Source organism: Oncorhynchus keta, chromosome 4 (assembly GCF_023373465.1).
Source record: "Oncorhynchus keta strain PuntledgeMale-10-30-2019 chromosome 4, Oket_V2, whole genome shotgun sequence".
Classification (NCBI taxonomy): Eukaryota; Metazoa; Chordata; class Actinopteri; order Salmoniformes; family Salmonidae; genus Oncorhynchus; species Oncorhynchus keta.
Window position 1 is genome coordinate 37,803,408 of NC_068424.1, and position 13,820 is coordinate 37,817,227.

Consider the following 13,820-nt stretch of genomic DNA (forward strand, 5'->3'; position numbering starts at 1 on the left):
TAAAATTGGACCAAGTAGAACTGTTCTGAGTTGACCTACAAACGGTTCTTGACCGGTAATAAGCTGAAGAGCTTATCTGTAGATATTCCCTCAGTCTTAAATTGCATCCCAGACATCACCCTATTCCCTTTATAGTGCACTTCTTTTGATCAGTGCCCTTTAGGCCCTGATCAAAAGTAGAGCACTATTTAGGGAATAAGGTGCCATTTAAGATGCAGCTAATAGGCCTATTGTATGGTGTCTGCTGTCAGCTGTATTTAGAAACAATGGCTGACAGGCCTGACCTCTGGGACAGTGAGACACACAAACTGGATTACCTGCTGATATCCTGTACTGTACCTCACGACTCTCTTATCACTGCTCTGTCTCTCCAAGATTATACTACTCAAGAAACCAACCACATGCAAAGCAGAACAAGAGAATAAGATATTAATTCTGCTACAAAAAAACTTCAGGAGACCCTATTATTCCTAAACAGCATGATACATATCTTGTTGTTAAATAGCTACCGAGCTACAGTATACGGCTTTGAAGTATTCATTAAGTTATTTCCATCTTTTTTTCAAATATTTGCCTCTGTTGCTACCAGAAAATAAACAGATCCAGGACATCCAGGACAATTTTAGCTTTAAACGTTAGCTGCTGTAGAGCCCAGAGCCATTTCCTTTCTAAAACTACTTGTTATGGTGGAGGGTAGGAGAACATAATGAACGCCACCGGAATAGGAACACTGGGTGTGGGAGAGAGAACTGAAGCAGAGGCCCACATACTGATAGAGGACCTCTGAACATTAGTGATCCGTCTCACCTAACACTGGGAGAGCGCCTTATCTCACTCCTAGATTATGGTGCTAGCTTCCTCTGAAAATAAAACATGTATTTTTTTCTGTGTGCATTGGGGTGTGTCTGTGTACATAACTGAAGTAAACTTGAAACAGGCGAAGAGAAGAGAAGAGTCTTCAGGCAACTGTAGCCAATGTCACTGAGTCCATGGCCTTGCAAGTATAGCCACACTTCAGTCTATAAAATAAGTTTTGACATTATAAAGCACATAGAGGAAAACCCATAAAAGTGTCAGAGACTCCAGTCACCCAGGTCATAGACTGTTTTCTCTGTTACCCCACGGCAAGTGGTACCAGAGCCCCAAATCTAGGACCAAAAAGTTCTACCCCCAATTAATCAAATGGCCACCGGAGTATTACATTGACCCCTCCCTCCATTTGTTTGTACACTGCTGCTACTCGCTGTTTGTTATCTATGCATAGTCACTTCACCCCTACCTACAGGTGCAAATTACCGCAACTAATCTGTACCCCCGCACACGGCCAACTGCCGTGTAGGTTAATGGCTTGTAAGTAAGCATTTCAGGGTAAGGTCTACACGTGTTGCATTCAAATAAATAAATAAAGTTTGATTCATTTGATATTTTGCAGAATTACAGACCGGAATGTTGTTGATGTTATACATTTTCATTCACACATAAACAATTATAACAAAGATATTTAACATACATCTATTTAATTGTGTGATCAAGGGCAGAAAAATATACCTACTTCTGATGAATAGATGATCTCTGAATACAGGGACAATGTACTAAGTGGTTATATTATGTTTGCCTGTTGTGCAAAATTAGTAATTCATTGTCATTTAACCCTTATGTGGTGTTCATTTTTTTGTTATTCACCCAATGTTCACGGGTCTGATGGACCCACAACATTATTGGGTTTTTAAACAGCCATAACAATTTACGTAAAAATACTTAATACTTAATCACAACCGGATGTGATTAGGAGTCCCATAGGGCGGTGCACAATTGGCCCAGCGTAGTCCGGGTTTGGGTTTGGCCAGGGTAGGCCATCATTGTAAATAAGAATTTGAAGGTAAAAAAAAGAAGGTAAAGGTGAAGGTAAAAATATATATATACAGTATATAATAACATGGAATAAATCATGTTTATCTTGAACAAATATAAATGAAACAATGTTTTCATCACTGTTGATGTTTATTGCTTTGAACTGAACACATTTGAAGGACAAATTTTACCTACAGTATTTTATGGAAATGATAAATGAGCCCCATTGAAAAGAAATGAAGGCCGGTCTACAAACCACATGAGGGACATGAGTTTTACTGTGTGCGTGTTGCAAATGTATTTCTTGCACTTGATGTATGTGCACTGTGTCTTCTTGTTCATCACAATACTTCTTCTTGTTGCTACCGGCTGCAATCTAGAATGATGGGGGAAAAAAAATCACTAACATCTCATTCACTCACTTATATATGTAACAGTAAACTTTAGACCGTCCCCTCGCTCATACCCGGGCACGAACCAGGGACCCTCTGCACACATCAACAACAGTCACCCACGAAGCATTGTTACCCATCGCTCCACAAAAGCCGCAATCGTTGCAGAGCAAGGGGAACTGCTACTTCAAGGTCTCAGAGCAAGTGACGTCACCGATTGAAACGCTATTTAGTGCGCACCACCGCCAGCTAAGCTAGCTTTCACATCTGTTACATATAGTTACAGCTGGCCAAGGAAGGAGAGTCAGACACACACACAGGCAACAACATCACTCACACTTACTTCCGGTATTGGAGTTGTTGGTTCTGTGGATCAGGCTGATGGGGAACCAGCATCCTCCTCCTGAATCCCCCTCATGATGGCTGCAGAAGCTTGGGTCCTTGGGATATTTTGGCTCCTCTAGATTTGAAGTCTTACCAATGCCTTGCCCAACTCCTCGAGAAAGAGCCCTCCCCTAGAGCTTCCCTCTGTTCCAATCTGGGTTCAACGCCACCCAGATGACAAACACATTTTGTACACCAAGATGTCAAAGATGTTGAAGAATATCGCAAGTGGCCAGCGTAGGGTTCTTCTTTTGCAGCTGTAGCCAGTCACCAGATTCTCAAAATTGTTCACCCCTCCTTTTCTGGCATTGTAACCCAATATGATTTCTGTTTTTTCACAGCTTCTCCGATCCCTATGCAGCGTACTCAACAGTACCACATTTTTGCCTTTCTTTGGCACTTAGGACACACGGGACATGACGGCTGGGAACACAAACTTATAGGAATTGATAGGCCTGTTCCATGTATTCAACAGCTGAGTTGGGAGCTCTGGCTTGTTTTTTTGTACTGTTCCTACCATTGTCCGCTTCCTTTTGAGGAACTCCTGTCCCAGCTTGTGCAAAGTAAAAAACTTATTGCATGTGATGTTGTGGCCCATGGAGTCCCTGTGTCACGTCCAGGACAATCCGCATCCCTTGGTTCTTCTCGGGGGCTTCTCCATCTGGCTTCTCCATATACACTTGCAATTTCAACCCATATGATGAAGCAGCATCACAGGCAGCCCAGATCTTGATTCCATATATTACGGGTTTAGACGGTAGGAACCACCTGAAGGGGCAGCGGCCCCTAAATGGCATAAACTGTTCATCAACAGTAATTCTGGGCCCATGGTTGTAAAATAAGGCGGTCCACACACTTGTCCCACACTGACCTGATTACAGCTAGCTTGTCTCTCTGCCTCCAAGCTGGTCTGGTGTATTCGTTATCAAAGCAGGTAATCCTGGAAATAATGTGGGATTTTCCCAGAGACATTGTTGCACAGAAAAGTTGTCTGACAGTTTCTGCATCCCACATGGATTCTGTGTATTCCCCCATTGGATCTGAAAACACCAGCAAGGATAAGAACCCAAAAGAATGCATGTAAATGAGTTTGGTCCATTTTCCATCTTTCTCCAAAAACACACCTTCCCTCCAAATTATGGTATTCCAGAATTATTTTCTGGATGGTGTCTGGGATGAATAGTTTAAAAGAAGACTTTATGTCCATCTGCGTTGGTCCTGGTTACATCCTTATCACATTGGCATCCATGCAGGGTGGCTCACTCCTTGGGCATGAAGACCATTCAATATCACCACTTGTTGACATCCACATTTCTTCTCCTAGAGGCTGCTGATGAGCTAGTTGCTGACGGGCTGGTCCTGGGGCTTGCTGATGGTCAATCTTATCCTCTTCTTCCAACTCACTGTCAGACACCGAATTGACAGAGACATGATCCTCATATTTGGAAAAGTCGCTCCATCCACACTAGCTTCTCTCTCTCTGCAAATTAAAAATTCTAAAGCCCTCTGAGCAGAGATTATTTTTGCCATGCTGATTGATTGTGGTAAGGAGCCACACATACAAAGCTATGTACTATAAATGTGCAGGGGGGTGCACGGTGTGCACTCAATAAAATGTGTTCTTTTACATGTTCTTCACAGAAAATGAGCCAAGAGCAATGTCTCAGGTTGAAAAAATAATTAAGTGTATGATTTTTCTTTTAGTAAACATAAAAATGGGTCTCACAGACCCGAACACCACACAAGGGTTAAGTACTTTCTCCACAAAGCAGAGATCTCAAGGGTTCCTTTTCAATCTCTGCAATAGATGGACAAGGGCAGCAATCCAAGATTGCAAATCTATTAGAGGTCAACACTGCTAGCTCAGCGTAAACAATGATTGCAAAAGATTAAGAGATGGTAGATATTCAGATTCCCGAGTGTTTAATAGTCACATGTGGAGGGGGAGCAAGTAGCTGACTAATGGTAGCTATTGGCCAGTCTTTCAGTTTTGCCATGATGCCCCTGTACTGGGCATCTTAGTGATTGAAGCGGGGTGAACAGGGCATGGCTTGTGTTGCTGGGGTCCCTGATAATCTTCTGGCCTTCCTGAGACACATGGTGTTGTAGATGTCCTTTAGGGCAGGCAGTATGCATCCAGTGGTGTGTTTGGCTGCATGTATCACCCTCTGAAGAGCCTTGTGGTCCGCAGCGGTGGAGTTGCTGTACCAGACTGTGATGCAGCCTGACAGTATACTCTCGATGGCTCTCCTGTAGAAGACTGTGAGTGCCTTCGGGAACAGGCCACATTTCTTCAGCTTCCTGAGGTTGAAAAGTCGCTGTTGTGCCTTCTTCACTATTTTATCTGTGTGGTTAGACCATTTCAGCGTCTCTGAGATGCGTACGCAGAGGAATTTGAAGTTGGTGACCATCTCCAAGGAGGCCTCATTGATGAGGATGGGTGCGTGGCCAGCCTGGTTCCTCCTGAAGTCCACAATCAGATCTTTTGTTTTCCTAACTTTGAGGTAGACGTTGTTTACGTGGGACCATGCCGTCAGAGTTCCTTACTCCTCCCTGTAGGCTGTCTTGTCATTGTTGATGATCTGTTGTGTCATCAGCAAACTTGATGATGTAGTTGGAACTGCATGAGGCCACACAGTCGTGGGTATACAGGGAATACAGGAGGGTACTGAGGACGCACCCTTGTGTTGTCCCCGTGTTGAGGATCAGTGTCGAGGAGGTCATGTTGCCTATCATCACCACTTGGGGATGGCACGTCAGGAAGTCCCGGACCCAGTTGAGTAGGGAGGAGTTCAGACCTAGGGCCGTGAGATTTGTAATGAGCTTATAGGGAACTATGGTATTGAAGGCGACGGTCCTGTGTGCGCTTGAGAGAGAGTGAGTAAAAGACAGAGAGGATTCTGACCAGATGCATTATCGCCTGGTATGGCAACTGCTCTGCATCTAAAAATAAGTGGGGGTACTGCGTACGGAGGGTACTGCGTACGGCCCAGTACTTCACTGGGGTCAAGCTTCCTGACATCCAGGACCCACAGTGCATTGAAAAAATATTAATCCCCCTTGGCCTTTAATCCTATTTTGTTGCATTATAACCTGTAATTTAAATAGATTTTTATTTGTTATTTCATGTAGTTTACATACACAAAATAGTCCAAATTGATGAAGTGAAATGAAAAAAATAACATGTTTCAAAAAATGTAAAACGGAAAACTGGTGCATGCATATGTATTCACCCCCTTTGCTATGAAGCCCCTAAATAAGATCTGGTGCAACCAATTACCTTCAGAAGTCACAAGTTTGTGTGCAATCTAAGTGTCACGTGATCTGTCACATGATCTCAGTACATATACCTCTGTTCTGAAAGGCTCCAGAGTCTGCAACACCACTAAGCAAGTGGCACCATGAAGACAAAGGAGCTCTCCAAACAGGTCAGGGACAAAGTTGTGGTCAAAGTTGTGGTACAGATCAGGGTTGGGATATAAAAAAATATCAGAAACTTTGAACATCCCACGGAGCACCATTAAATCCATTATAAAAAAAATGAAAGAATATGGCACCATGACAAATCTGTCAAGAGAGGGCCGCCCACCAAAACTCACAGACCAGGCAAGGAGGGCATTAATCAGAGAGGCAACAAAGAGACCAAAGATAACCCTGAAGGGAGCTGCAAAGCTCCACAACGGAGATTTGAGTATCTGTCCATAGGACCACTTTAAGCCGTACACTCCACAAAGCTGGGCTTTACGGAAGAGTGGCCAGAAAAAAGCCATTGCTGAAAGAAAAAAAAAGCAAACATGTTTGGTAGTCGCCAAAAGGCATGTCAGAGACTCCCCAAACATATGGAAGAAGGTACTCTGGTCAGATGAGACTAAGATTGAGCTTTTTGGCCATCAAGGAAAATTTTACGTCTGGTGCAAGCTCATCACCCCGAGAACCGCATCCCCAAAGTGAAGAATGGTGATGGCAGCATCATGTTGTGGGGATGTTTTTCATCGGCAGGGACTAGGAAACTGGTCAGATATGAAGGAATGATAGATGGCGCTAAATACAGGGAAATTCTTGAGGGAAACCTGTTTCCGTCTTCCAGAGATTTGAGACTGGGACGGAGGTTCACCTTCCAGCAGGATAATGACCCCAAGCATATTACTAAAGCAACACTCGAGTGGTTTAAGGGGAAACATTTAAATGTCTTGGAATGGCCTAGTCAATTTCCAGACTTCAATCCAATTGAGAATCTGTGGTATGACTTAAAGATTGCTGTACACCAGCGGAACCCATCCAACTTGTAGGAGCTAGAGCAGTTTTGCCTTGAAGAATTGGCAAAAAATCCCAGTGACTAGATGTGCCAAGCTTATAGAGATATATAATTGCTGCAAAAGGTGGATCAACAAGGTATTGACTTCGGGGGGTGAATAGTTATGCACGCTCAAGTTTTCAGTTTTTTTGTCTTATTTCTAGTTAATTTCACAATGATAATATTTTGCATCTTCAAAGTGGTAGGCATGCTGTGTAAATCATATGTTAGAAACCCCCCCAAAATGTATTTTATTTCCAGGTTGTAAGGCAACAAAATAGGAAAAATGCCAAGGGGGGTGAAAACATTCGCAAGCCACTGTACATATGCACACATCAACTTTCCGTTTTTTATTTTTTTGAATAATTTATTTTTATATAAAAATCTATCTAAATTACAGGTTGTCATGCAACAAAATAGGGAAAATACCAAGGGGGATGAATACTTTTGCAAGGCACTGTAACTCTGCTACAACAAAGTTCCTAACTAGTTGTGTCTTTACTACAACAAATATAGAATGTGCACAACATCTCCCAGAACAGCATTTTCTATGGTGTTTAAAAGAAATTCAGTCTCACCCTTAATTTATTTTGTCTGTCCGGAATGGAGTCTCCACTCACTGACGCTCCCAGCCGGTCTGAGGCGGGTCTCTTTCTGCTCCGTTTTAGTTGGAGAGTGGGCTCCATGAGCCACGTCTAACGCTCTCCTGCACGTACTGTAGGTAACCTCGATCTCCTCGGGAGCAATCAGCAAGCGGAGTTAGCCATCCCATCCTTGTCGCAAATTTGTCAGATAAATTATAAATGAAAAGAGAGACTTGATTCTTCCAACAACAGCTTTATTATAAGATTTGCAAAAATTAAGCAACAACATCACCAAGAATGGTTCAGAGTTGAAAGCTTAACAAACATAGCCGGGTCTCTGCTTTTACAGAGAAAATACAACCCCTTTCTGTATACGTGGCAGTCAGCAGATGGTGTGTAAAAGGTAATTAGTTGTCTGTGCAACAAGGTTGATAGCCTGAGGGCTCAACTGTCTAACTGCATTCACAACAAGAAACAATATATTGTACTCCTTTCTGCAAGTTTCCATACATGTGACTTTCTGTAAATAGTAAACCCAAGGGATGTCACATGCTGCGGTTGCACCCAAACCTCTCTTGGCTATAAGCCCAGAGTTATGACTAAGTCACACCAAGATAAATTTGTATCAGGTTTGAAAAAACACTAGCATATAACAAGAGCCTATTCTTTAAGCTGTAAACCAAAGAATAGCGGGACTTACTTTGTACTTTGCCACGACACAGTGAATGAGATTATAGTTGTGAAGTTGTATATAGTCACGCCAGTGTTCAAGAAAACTGGTGAGGACAATGTCAATGAAACCACATATTTTTTCTACTTTATGCCATTGATGACTAATCTCTTGCTGCACTATACGTCCTATCCGATTATGTTTAGCCAACACCCTATTACTTTCACCATGATCTGTTTTCCTCTCACAGGAACACATTCTAGAGCTTGAGCACATGCAAAACAATATGTTTAAAAGGTACTTACATGCCATGATTTTGACTTTCATTCGAGCCTTGTTTTTTGATCTGTTTATTATGTTATGTGAATAATAGAGCATTTAACAACATTGCATTGCAGTCTGGTATCTTTATTTACTTTCAACAACAGCAAATAATCTTGTAATCATAATTTTCAGTATCGTCACAGAGTCTTTTTCGCAAAATGATGAAATAGACTTTGTGATTATACAAAAGATTATACCATGGACCTCTGCATTTCAGAGGCCTAACAGTTGACTTCTGAGGACATAGCGCCATAGTCTGCCCTGTGACATTCTGCAATGAATAGATGGCAGACATGGTAGAGGCCAGGATGGTCCACCATGCAAACAGGCAGTTCTGGGACCTGTCTGCATCTTCTGGTGAACTATTTAAAACAGTACAATGATATAGCAAATTAAGATGCATTATGTATTTTGATGACAAAACTAAGTAGCCTACACACCTGTGGAAGTTTGATGCTTTTAAGGTCCGACTCCAGCTCCAACTGACAGGTTGAATACCCTGTGCTTTTGTTTGCCTTATTTTTTTAAGGGAAAGGGGGTGGGCTCTAGACAATTATATCAGCCAATCAGGGCTGTATATGTAAATATATTCAAATATGTATCCTCATGCCCACACAGTCAGACTGAAAATTTCAGTGACCCAAGGAAGCTCATGGAAATAAATTATTAAAAAAAGTTTTGTAGTTATATTCAATAAATAACACACACACTGAGATTTGTTAGACATATAGGGATTATAGGGGCTTTAAGAAAACGCCAAATGGGAAATCTACATGTTTAAAGGTATGGCCTAAATTCTCCATACAGGATCCATAAGAGGTTCCAGACGCCATCAGATATCTAGTCTCGCATACAGCTTTTATTATGGATGATTTAATGGCCTTGCGGTTACTGCGACTTCTGCTATCAGAATACGAAGATCGCATTGAAAAGACTGGTTTAGACTCACAAAAGTTGCTTTGGGGTCTGATTGTGTTCAGATCTGGCAGACCACTTCAGGGATGTATTGTGTGTGGATTTCTGCTCAGTCTGGACACAATCACTCTACCGGAAGGACATACAGTGGGCGACGTCATTAGCACACAATGACGTCATCAGCACACAAGTCTCCAGAATACGTGTGTTTTTTGGAGGAAATACACGTTTGCTGACCTCATAAATGGTTTGCTGACCTCATTAGCTACAATAATTAGCTACTGCCATCAGTTGTTGTTGTGTTATTATCCTATTTTGTCTATTCCATCATTTGTAGAATGCATAAAGGTATTTGAATGTAGTGCAGGGAAAAGGGAATCCAGACACACTGTGGACACAGTAACATGTAAATGTAGGTGTAGATGCATGATGCGTTCGGAATTCCATGATTAGAACTTTGGGAACAGAATACTAACACTACATGAACAGTCAAGTTTAGACACGGCTTCAGTCGCTCAACAATGACACCAGCTACAATGAGTGGAATGTTAGCTAAACAGACCAGTACCGAGGCAACTAACTTAGTGGGATTCCACATAAAGATTCCTTTCTCGTGATGTCAAAGTATGTCCTACATGCTTCCTGCATCCTGCAAGGTTATCCAACAGCACTATTCCTCAAGTAGCTAGAATCCATGGCAACTGTCCTTGGGAGGTTCAATCGAGTTCCTTATGTATCACTCGGCAGAGTGACATAAACAGCACCATCCGTTCCCTTAATCATTCATCTATGCTGAAAAGAATATGATAGTAAGATCCTTTTTCACCCTTTCCATTTTCCCTGAATGCATCCCAAATTGCATCCTATTAAGTATATAGTGTACTACTTTTGACCAGAGATCCATGGCCCTGGTCAAAGGTAAAGGGAATAGGGTGTCATTTGGCACACAAGCACTGTCTACCTCAATTATCTAGATGAAACCCATCACTCTCTGGCTGTCATGTGTGATAGCCATCACTGTTGATTGGGACCAGTGGAGTTACACACACGAACACACACACACACACGCACGCACGCACACACACACACACACACACACACACACACACACACACACACACACACACGCGCACACACGCGCACACGCACACACACACACACACACACACACACACACACACACACACACACACACACACACACACACACACACTGTGCATAAGACAGCTCACATCTCTGTGGCTCCAAGAGTCTAGCGTTAACTCCCTAATGACTGCCAATGACCAGAAATCTCCCATATCCTAATACTATACTGTCAAACCAATCCCTACAACCCACTATGTCAGCTTATTAGCTATATTACAGCTTATTAGCTATATTTTTTAGAGTAGAAGTATTATTAAGGTTTTCAGTTGGGCTCATACCTAACTGTCTATGAACTACATCCAGATTCACTTCATTGGCCAAAAAAAAATGAGTTCAGAAGTGCATTCACTTGGCTATTTTGCAAATCTGAATCGAAAAACCTTCATCCCCATTGGAAGGGAAAGAAATAAAGAAAATAAGATTTCAAAAAGGGTGAAAAACATCCTGGCCATCAGCAATAATAGTTATTTCTCAATATATAGGTTAGCAAAGTATTTTTGAAGGGGAATAATGGTGTCCTGCTGAGGCAACTTTGACCCCTAGTAAAGCCTTAGGGTAGAATGTGAATGTGTGTAGCAATCCGAGCGTGACTGATTATTGCATATTAGAGATATTCAAGGTCAATGCAGAACTTTAATGGAACCTCTGTATGTGAATTGAAGGCTATTGGATATCAAGACTTAGTCAATCATAAGCCATCAATATCAAGATTTAACCAATCGTAAAAAATTTAATGGCCTTTCAAATGTATTAATTAAATAAGTCATTACATTATTTGAGTAGCAAGTGTTTCTTTTAAGGGTTTTGGACTATGTTAAATCATTCCACAGTCCATTTTAGATGGAGTAATCTAGTTCTACTAATAAATAAGAGGAAACCCATAACTAGCCTACTGATATTGTTGCACTCGCTTTGTCTAGGGGTCCTAAGCCTAGTTACAGAATCTGTAACCTGAATTAATGTGTGCATTTATGAAATCACAGTGTTAAATAAATTGGGTTAAATTTGCACAGACGCTGTTTCATCCTTTCCTATACTTAAATTGCCCTTGCAAGGAAATAATTAAGACTTGGCACGGAAGTTGCATCTGAAGTTGGGCTTACAACATTAACATATAGTGTTATCCTCAGCTGCAATAGGCAATAGTTCTAAGATCAAACTAGAGACTTGCGTGCAGACAAAAGCAGAGCATCTCTTTCACCCCATCTATTTCAACCATACAGTTGTTCCAGATTCAGTTGAGGTCTCATTTTTAACAAATCCATGGTTTTATAGATGTTGACAATTCTAAAACAGACTGCAACTCCTTGTTTCTTAACTGCTGCATGTTTATCAATCAAGCATTGGAACTAAGGCAATTTTAATGCCATAAATTAAAAAAATTGAAAAGAGTAGAGCTGAAGAGAGCTCCTGTGGTAATCACATCAAATTAGAGCTTTCATTCAAGAAAACAATATTTTATATTAGATAGATAGCTCTGAATCCACAAATAAAGTTTTCACAGAGCTGGAAGCAAAAAATTACTGGATCTAAAGGCTTATAACACTATTTTAGGCCCATCTTTTTTTTACCAGATTAAAGATATGACTTGGCTAAATAGACACCTCAGTATTTTGAATCAGGAGGTAAGTCATTATGGAAAAAAATTGTTCTACAGTAACAAAAAATGTAATCAATGCATTATTTTGTTATGCATTCTAAATGTTCCTGTTTGTGTTTGTAAACTCCCTTTGGCAATGAAGTTGATTAAATAACCTCAAATGGTTTTGTGATTAATAGGCATCTTTTGATGAAAGATGGAGTTGTACCAAAGTTTTTTCCCATCATTCTTTATATCATTGATCTTGGCCCTGAAATGTTTCTTTCTGTTTGTTGAGTTTAGCACACAATTTCTCAATTTGTTAACAAGCAAATCAGTTAAGAACACATTCTTATCTTTTCAACCATACAGTTGTTCAATTCTAGGAACCATGGAGCCTTGTTAACTGCCTTGCTCTGCATGTTTATCAATAATTGAATAAGCAATTTGACCTTGTCAGCTCTGGGATTGTATAATTCAAATAAGCTAATATTTTTAACATCCCATCCTCCAAATAAGTCACAGCACAAAAAATTACGCTCTTAACCACTATTTTAGCTTTTTTTTTTTTACCTTTCTTGCCATAGACACTATAACCAACAATGGAAAAAAGTTTTAATTAAATAATAAAATTCTAAAAACTCCTGGTAGGTTGATAATAACCTAACCGGATTATAGGCATTTTGCCAAATACAACAGATGTATCCAAATGCTTACTTACAGTCATTTAACAAGTGTTAAGAACATACATTTTCAATGACGGCCTAGGAACAGTGGGTTAACTGCCTTGCTCCTGGGCAGAATGACAGATTTTGACCTTGTCACCTCAGGGATTCGATTTGGCAACCTTCCAGCTACTAGTCCAACGCTCTAACCACTAGGCTATCTGCCACCCCTTAACCAACAATGCAGTTTTAAGAAAAAATAAAATAAAATAGAATAACAAATCATTAAAGAGCAGCAGTAGTTAACAATAGCGGGCCTATAAACAGGGGGTACCGGTACAGAGTCAATGTGCGCAACCACCGGTGTCGAGGTTATAAAGGTAATATGTAGATGTAGGTAGAGTAATTAAAGTGACTATGCACAGATAATTACAGAGAGTAGCATCGGCTTGGAAGGGTGGGGAGGTGGGGGGGCAATGCAAATAGTCTGGGTAGCCATTTGATTAAATGCTCAGGAGTCTTATGGCTTGGGTTAGAAGCCTGGGGTAGAAGCCTCTTGGACCTAGACTTGGCGCTCCGGTACCGCTTGCCGTGGGGTAGCAGAACGAACAGTCTATGAGTATGGTTGCTGGAGTCTTTAACTATTTTTAGGGCCTTCCTCTGACATCGCCTGGTATAGAGGTCCTGGGTGGCATGAAGCTTGGCCCCAGTGATGTACTGGGCCGTACCCACTACCCTTTATAGTGCCTTCCAGGCTGAGGCCAAGCAGATGCCATACCAGGCAGTGTTGCAACCCTTCAGGATGCTCTCGATGGTGCAGCTGTAAAACCTTTTGAGGATCTGAGGACCCATGGCAAATCTTTTCAGTCTCCTGAGAGGGAATAGGTTTTGTGGTGCCCTCTTCACGACTGTCTTGGTGTGATTGAACCATATTAGTTTGTTGGTGATGTGGACGCCAAGGAACTTGAAGCTCTCAATGATGATGAGAATGAGTGTGTGCTCGGTCCTCCTTTTCC

At 41.3% G+C, this 13,820-nt stretch overlaps 1 protein-coding gene and 1 long non-coding RNA gene across 3 annotated transcripts in view; one reads left to right on the forward strand and one right to left on the reverse strand.

Moving 5' to 3' along the window:
* Positions 1 to 13,820, forward strand: part of LOC118374551 (cadherin-18-like) — a 352,667-nt gene that overhangs the window by 127,838 nt on the left and 211,009 nt on the right. The window lies entirely within an intron of this gene.
* LOC118374563 (uncharacterized) lies at positions 2,000 to 8,976 on the reverse strand. Its single transcript, XR_004823633.2, has 3 exons — positions 7,500 to 8,976; positions 2,587 to 5,425; positions 2,000 to 2,227 (listed from the first exon to the last, which is right to left on the reverse strand). It is a non-coding gene; the product is annotated as an uncharacterized LOC118374563 (long non-coding RNA).